This window comes from Lactuca virosa, chromosome 9 (assembly GCF_052849685.1).
Source record: "Lactuca virosa cultivar CGN04683 chromosome 9, Lactuca_virosa_CGN04683_v6, whole genome shotgun sequence".
Lineage (NCBI taxonomy): Eukaryota > Viridiplantae > Streptophyta > Magnoliopsida > Asterales > Asteraceae > Lactuca > Lactuca virosa.
The window spans coordinates 111,205,376-111,213,152 of NC_136434.1; positions in this window are offsets into that span (position 1 = coordinate 111,205,376).

Here is a 7,777-nt window from a genome sequence, read left to right on the forward strand (position 1 = left end):
CAGATCGATCCGGAACTCCACCTGCCTCTCTGGAGGTACACCCAATAACTCCTCGGGGAAAAAATCAGGAAAGTCACATACCACCACTTTTACGAGATTCCAAACTTCAAAAAACTTGAAATCCTTATTGTTTTCTTTTTGGTACATTTTTAGAGCTTTCTACAAAATCACATCATCAGTTTCTCCGCATCTCCATTGACGTTTCGTGTTGTTATACAAATCATTAAACAACATGACTACCTTATTCATCTTCCCCCATTTTGAGTACACTTGGTGTTTTGAATGATACTGTGGAAGCTTCATTCCTTTGTGGAACCTATGTCTAACCCACATCCAGAAACGATCATGTTTTTGGTCTTTTCCTGTCGTCGCATCTTCTAAAACGTCGATCCATAATTGTGCCAATACTAACACTTCTTCGACTTCCCATCCTTAAGCCATCGCCTTCTCTTTTTTTTATTTGGTACTCGAGTGGGTTGAGTTTCTTGAACAAATTCGCGTTCGGAATGAGAAATGGGTGTTTGTGGTTGTGATTGTGTTTGTTAAACAAACTCAGGTTGAGACAAAAACTCAAACAAATTAAAATCTGGATTGGGTTGTGGTGATATTTGTGTTTGTGGTTGTGTTGTTCATTGTGGTTGTGAGAATTATTTTGGATAATAAGGTAGCATACCACCGTAGTGATAAAACAGGTGCGAATAAATTGGTTGATAATATGAAGGTCTTGGGGTTGTGGTTTTCTAATGGATGTTTTTCGGTTGTTTCGGTTGTTAGAAGAATACATCTTCAAAATTTTATAAGAAAAAGATGGTAAAAGATGAAGAAATTTGAGTGAGGTTTGTTTAAAAATGATGGGTTATATATAGGTTAAGTAAAAAAAATTCGAATTTTTTGACCGTTTCAATGGTCCTTTTTTCCCCATCCAATAAGAAAATGCGACCATTTGGTATTCCCCTGCCTATTTGGCAAAAAGTGCGGTCTAGACCGCGGCCACTCCCCCTAGTCTAAAATGCGTCATGGAATCAAACATGCGAGAACAAAAGGTCGTGTATGTGAAATAATATTCGGTCAATAAGTAAATTACATGAATGGTCCCTATGGTTTGGGATATCTTGTGTATTTGGTCCTTAACTCTCTTTTTTTTAACTCGGATGGTCACTAGTACACATTTTTTACGCGCTTAGTCCATGCCAAGCATAAAAAGACTATTTTCCCCTTTACTATTTTCTTTTTTAATATAATTCATTCTTATACAACTATTTATATTATTATTAACATATAATGAGCCCACCCCCACCCTTTTGAAATTTGCCTCCTTCGCTTTCCCCCCCCCCCAACAACCCATAGCTCTTCCCCCTACACACCTCATTGTCACCATCTTTCCCTGTCATTCCTCACACCTCTAACCGGAAACCACAGGTACACCATCTTTCTTTAGATGGAGCAGACCGCACCGCCGCCACTCTCTCACCGGAAACCATTGTGCGACCATGAGACACCACCGACCCCTATATCGGAAAACTTATTCAAAATACAAAACAAAATCATGAATAACTACACAATTCTAATTATATGACATAAATTTCCAAATTACTAATGTAATTTCCAACATGACACATGAAATTGTTGAATATGAAGCTAAAGAGACAATTTCTATTACAAGTAAAACAAAAATGAAAACATAAATATGATTTTAAATACAAACAAGTGTTCTAAACCTAATAATAAAATAATGTGGAAATCAAGTGCTCGTATTTTGCACACTATCAAAATCTTGAAATCTATGTGCCTCCAACAATTACAAATGATTGAAACAACAATGGTCTATCAAATTCACAACTCACTATAAAGATTTCAACAAATACATTGTAACGACCCAATTTTGTATATATAAAAACAATGTAAAGCTAGACGTTACCCTTTTAAAAATATAAATAAAGTTTTCAAGAACATTTAACCATATTTATAAAATAATAATTCTAAAAACATTGCGGAAGCAGAAAACCTCCCAGGTTTAAAACATAATATGGTAATTTCATAAAATCTTCAAGAGAATGTTGCATGCAGTCACACCGGTCTCTTTCCCTTTTGAGTACTTAATGATCTTGAAAAATGTTAAACAACAACGGGTAAGCATAACGCTTAGTGAGTATACGCATTACTCTACCATTATACATATCACTTACTTTCACATAACACACATAACACATTTCACATAAGACATAAACATAAACATTCTTAAAACATATTGTTCGTACCAACCATAACCTTGCCCCCCCCCCTTTCTGGGAACTATCCACTCGTTACCCCATAATAGGGAGATATAAATTAGAGTGCATCTTGTCTCACTAGAGAACAAACTACATTCTGCCATTCCTTGTCCACTCTATCGGATTAGGGTATTCGTGAACAATGACATAGAACAAGTAATGCCTATATAATAAGAGAGTTAGTGTAACTCACCTATCTTGGTTATCTTGAACACTCCACTAGCGGGAGCTAGAATGATTCTTTCCTTTCCGAGAACCTACACTGCAATTTATAACATTACTTAGTTGGTGCTTTATTGTATTACTCTTATAATACTTATATTCATATTTCTTTGTCATTTCTTTAGTTATAGTGTTCTGTTTGGGATCTGATATTTTACCTTTCACCTCATACTTAGGTTCTGATATAATTATATTCATATATTTCCTCTCTTAACTTTCCGGAAATGTAAAGATCTCATTCTAGCGATTTTTGGTTGATTTTATATTAATTTTACAAGTTAATATCATTGAGCCGTCTTGTTCTGAACCCACTCATAAAAGTGGTAGCTTTTACTTTAGGAAAATAAAATTTAGGTCTAGGAAAATATTCATGGCAAACTAGATAGTATAAGCTAACCAAAACTTCTGGCATTACATGAATTGGGTCCCATTGAGTTAACTATGCATGTCATAAGTTGATGTATAATTTCAGTCACTTACTTGACCACTTTGCATTCTTTGACTAAACTGTACAAAACTACTATAAATTAAATCAATCCCTTGTGGGAGAAACTAAACATTTATATCTAACTATAGGCCCTGGAATTTTGACATTTGGAGTTCTAATGAATTTATTATGATTTTTGAAAGACAATGTATGAAATTTGTGATAGCACAGACCAGTCTGAGAATATTAACAATTTTACCCTTCAAGGATTTGAAATTAGGTAAAGTGACTCAAATTTCGGAGGAACTATACATACCAAGCTTTCCATAAAACTAAGTCTCATGATTAGTCCTGCACGATTTTTAGAATTCAGAGGGCAGATTCTGGGAATTTAGGTCATTATTTTAAGTTACTTTTCTTGCTCCATTAAGTTCTTAATGCTTAGTTGAACTTTAACAATTTCAACATGTTCAATGGTTACTTATTAGGATATTGATATGTGTCATTCAACTTAACCCAAAGTTTGTAATGCTTGGCTTAATAAGAGTTCAAAATTACGGATTTCACATAAAATGTCGTTTTTACACATGTTAGGGTTAAGTTACAAATTTAACCCATCAAGCTCCTTAAGACAACCATTGGCTGGAAAATAGAGTCCTTCATACATTACTAGAAAAAGGCTAATCTAATAAGGTTAAAGTATAAATATAATACATATATCGAATCGTATTAATAGAGGGGTGTGTTAGATTCCATTGCCTAATAGAGTATGAATATTTAACCATACTCTATATGAGTCTATCAATACCTTTTAAACAACCATCTAATATACCCCATATAGTTGTACTTGATTATCCCTATTCCAATTCCTTTCAAACCATTCCAGATTGTAGCCATTCCATATTGCATTCCATTCCAACCATTCTGGATTGCATTCCAGCCCATTTATGATTACATTTCATCCCTATTATATGACTCCATCACAACCACCTCCACCTAGAACCCTGGAAATTGAAAGCCTTCATTATAACAATCACAATATATAGCTAGCATACATAAATTAAACTTCATAAACAGTCGTAAACGTCCAATGAAATGAAGGTTTCCAATGTCAATGAAATGAAAAATTCTGGTTAAGCATAAATGTACATCTTTTTCACATGAGAAAACAGTAGATGGAAAAAGGACAAGAAATGTCGAGTATTTGAGTTTCCTCTAATGATTTTGGTCCTTGTTCCAAGTGAAGTAACATTATTTGATCCTCCAAGTATAGCTTATTTTTTAAATTATGATCCAAAAAACTAGTTATTTTACTTGGGATGGGAATAAAAAAAGTTGCAAAAATCTAAAATGAGGAACAAAATTGCATAAAAGAACTTTATGGGACCAAAATTAAAAAATCAGTTATACTCATGAACTAAAATGTAATTTACTCTAAAAAGAATTTACCTTGTAGCTCTCGACTTTTGATAACCATTGAGCCAGATCTGTTGGCAAGGAACATATCGCTTTTGGGAAATTTCAGATTGTGTAACACTAAGGTAGATCCTTCTGTTCATATATAATTTCTCCTCTCGCCTAAAAAAAGTCATTTGTTTTGGTCAAAAATAAATCAAATGAATATCAACCAAAGTGCAGGAGAGGCTGCAGTGTTGTAGTTGAAATAAGTATCGAATCGAATTGAGAATATAATTGCACAAGTGGTTTACAAGGAAAGCCTTTGATCCATGTTAGGATCTCCAGCATAAAACCTTGAGAGGTGATAATAATCACATTCCTTGTTTAATTGTATTCATTTAAATGTGAGTTATAAAAATGGAAGTAAGTATACGAGTAAAAATGTTGCAGTAAGTCTAGTTGTGTGTACTATGAAGAGTACATGTGTATTTATAGTCTAATCCAAGTAACTAAAAGTACGATATTTATGGGATCCAATTGAATAAGTATAAGCACATTGGTTTGACTTGGTATTTTCGGGTCCTAAGTCTGATTGAAACGTTTTTGCGTTGAGAATGAGTCTTATATTGACCATTTCTGCACATGTGAGAATAAGACTAGAAATATACGCGTTAAATCTGTTAGGAAATAGTAATGGAAAAAGTTAGAATCCTGAGGTATGTTTTAGGATCCTGAGTTTTCTTTAAGATACGGGATCCTAAGTAGGATTCAGGATCTTTCCCCTAACAATTTCCCCCAAATTATACCTTCAAAATATTTACGTTAATTCCGAATATTTAAAGGTATAATATTATTTAAAAGAGAGATAAGATTTTTGAAATGCAAACTCTAACGGATAAAATTTTATCCGTTTGATGCTCATGATGACATGGTGAAATCACTTCTCTCTCATCTGTTACCAAGGTAAATTGGGTTAAATAATAGATGATTTTTCTTTACTTCATTCTGCTTCCTTTCGATCATCACCTGCTATTCTTGAAGGTATATCTCTTACTCCTTCTCTTTTATTTTTCCAATCTTTCGATCATGGGCAAGAAGATTACTCGTTCTCATGCTAGTCATACCGCCCCTTCCGATGAAGACTTTCTTGATCAGAACATCTTGTCTTATGATGAGTTTTGTTCTTTTGTCGATGAGGATATCGAATATTTAAGATCAGCTGGAGCTTTTCCTGTCGATGCCATTTTCAAATCTTTTGATGTCAAGTCTCAACTAGACTTTATCTCTTCTTCTTCGGTCTGCTTTCCTGAATACCCATTTTCTTTGGGTTTGAAATACCCTTTCTTTGGAATTGTCTCCGAGTTATTCAAAATCACTAAGATATCATACATCCAAACCATGCATGTAATTTGGATTATCCTTTTTTGTATCGATCAGTTGAATCAATCTAATGACTTAGGAATAGGTTTAGTTGAGTTGGCTGATGTTTACGATCTTTCAAACTTTATGAACTCCCTCTTTATGCTCAAGGTCAAACCCAATAAATCTCCTCTTATTCTGAAATCCAAACAAAATGACAGAGCTTGGAAAGAGAATTATTTCTTTGTGAGGCGTGACTCTATTCTTAGCGGGGATCTCCTGCCAAAAACTTGGTTTAAGAAGGTTAGGATTTACTTATTATTCTTAAGGATCCTGAGATTCACTTTCTTATTTTGTTTAATTTGATGCATGCTTCAAGTTTGAGGGTATCATCCTTGCCGTTGATGATACCGAAGAGGAGATTGAGAAGTTCATTAATCTGTCCGAGGCTGAAAGATCCTTTCGATTCGAACAAACCGACTTTCAAGAGAGTTCTTTTACTACAGCCCCTATGACAAGTAAAATATCCTTCGTTTATATTATATGCTATGAAGGATCCTTATCTTGTTGAGTTCTTTTGATATGTTTAGGATCCAAATCTACACGCTTTGGTGCTCAAATTACCCTTGACGATATCGACTCCACTATGTCTAGTGGCCAACTAGTGGTCAAGAAGGAGAAAACATCATCTTCTCTTTCTCCTAAGAGAACCTCCATAGATTTGACTATTTAGACTCAAGGATTCGGGAAAAGGAAATCAGCTGAGGTCTTTGACGTGGAAAATCTTGTAGCGGATAAGGCGCTGAAGAGGTTGATCTCTTTCTCATAATTTGTAAGTATCCTTGTGCCATTTTTTATGTTTGTCTCAAGTTTTCTTATCGTTGCCTTTTACAGGTGGTCAACCATGTTTCTCACTCCACTGAAGATCTCAAGGCTAAGCTTGATTGCGTGAAACATGATTTGAAGGAGCAAGAAGGGATCAACAAGGAACTTTTGCTGAGGGTAGAGAATTTGGTCAAGGAGAAAGTGGAGAAAGAATATGAGCATGTGGCGGAGATTCAAGAGGTGATTACCGAGGTCAAGAGTAGTGTTGATGGGGCCGTTTGGGAGGCAAAGATTAAGTTGGTAGAGGACTTTGAAAATGTGGGATCCTGGAATATAGCCAGTTGGCGTGAGGCCCTGGCTAAGTTGACTGGCAGGCTTGTTAATGTTGGTCAGGATCCTACAAAGAAGATGAGACGAGAGGAAGAGAAGAAGAAGGAGGAAAATGAAGAGAAGAAGAAGAAGAGAGAGGGGAAGAAGACATAGAAGACCCCAGCTGGGGATGATAAAGCCTAGGATTAGGTTTGAAAATCATTTTAATATTTTGGTGTGTAAAATAATATTTTCCTTTTTTTATGGGGTTGATAGGCAACCCTTTTTATTTTAATGCTATGGTTGTTTACATATTATATTGCATGGTTGATGTGATTGTAGTATCAAAATAGGTTAGGTTTTCATAAGTATCTCAAGACCCTAAAAGGTTTAGGTTTTACAAGAACTTTTTGAAATCTTGAGAATCCGAGATAATTAATCAAGATCTTATAACAGTTAGGATTCTTAGAAAAGATAAGCCTTTAACTATAACATTGGAAAGTCTTCTTGTACGGAAAATAATAAGGATAGATAAAACCTGATGATCCTTAGTTGTAGTCTTGTCCTTTGTACTTTTCCTTTAGACTTCTATCTGTTAGAGACATTTCGTGTTGTAAGTCCTTTAGTTTCATGTGTTCTTGTATATGGAAGATTCTTCTTTGGATGATCCAACTTAGGAATTTATTGAAGATGATCCTTACTTAGCTTTCACTGGGAAAAACCCACTTGAGAAAATATTGGGAAAGATCCCAACTTACGATATTCTGGGGGAGATCCAAATCTTGAGTTATTCAGGGAAAGATCGTAAATTAAGATATTTTGGGGAAGATCCAAACTTAAGATATTTTGGGGAAGATCCCAACTTAAGTTATTTTGGGGAAGATCCCAACTTAAGATAACATGACAATGTTACAAGCTGCATATTAAAATTTAGGATCTTAACATATGTTTAGAAATAAGAGGGTTT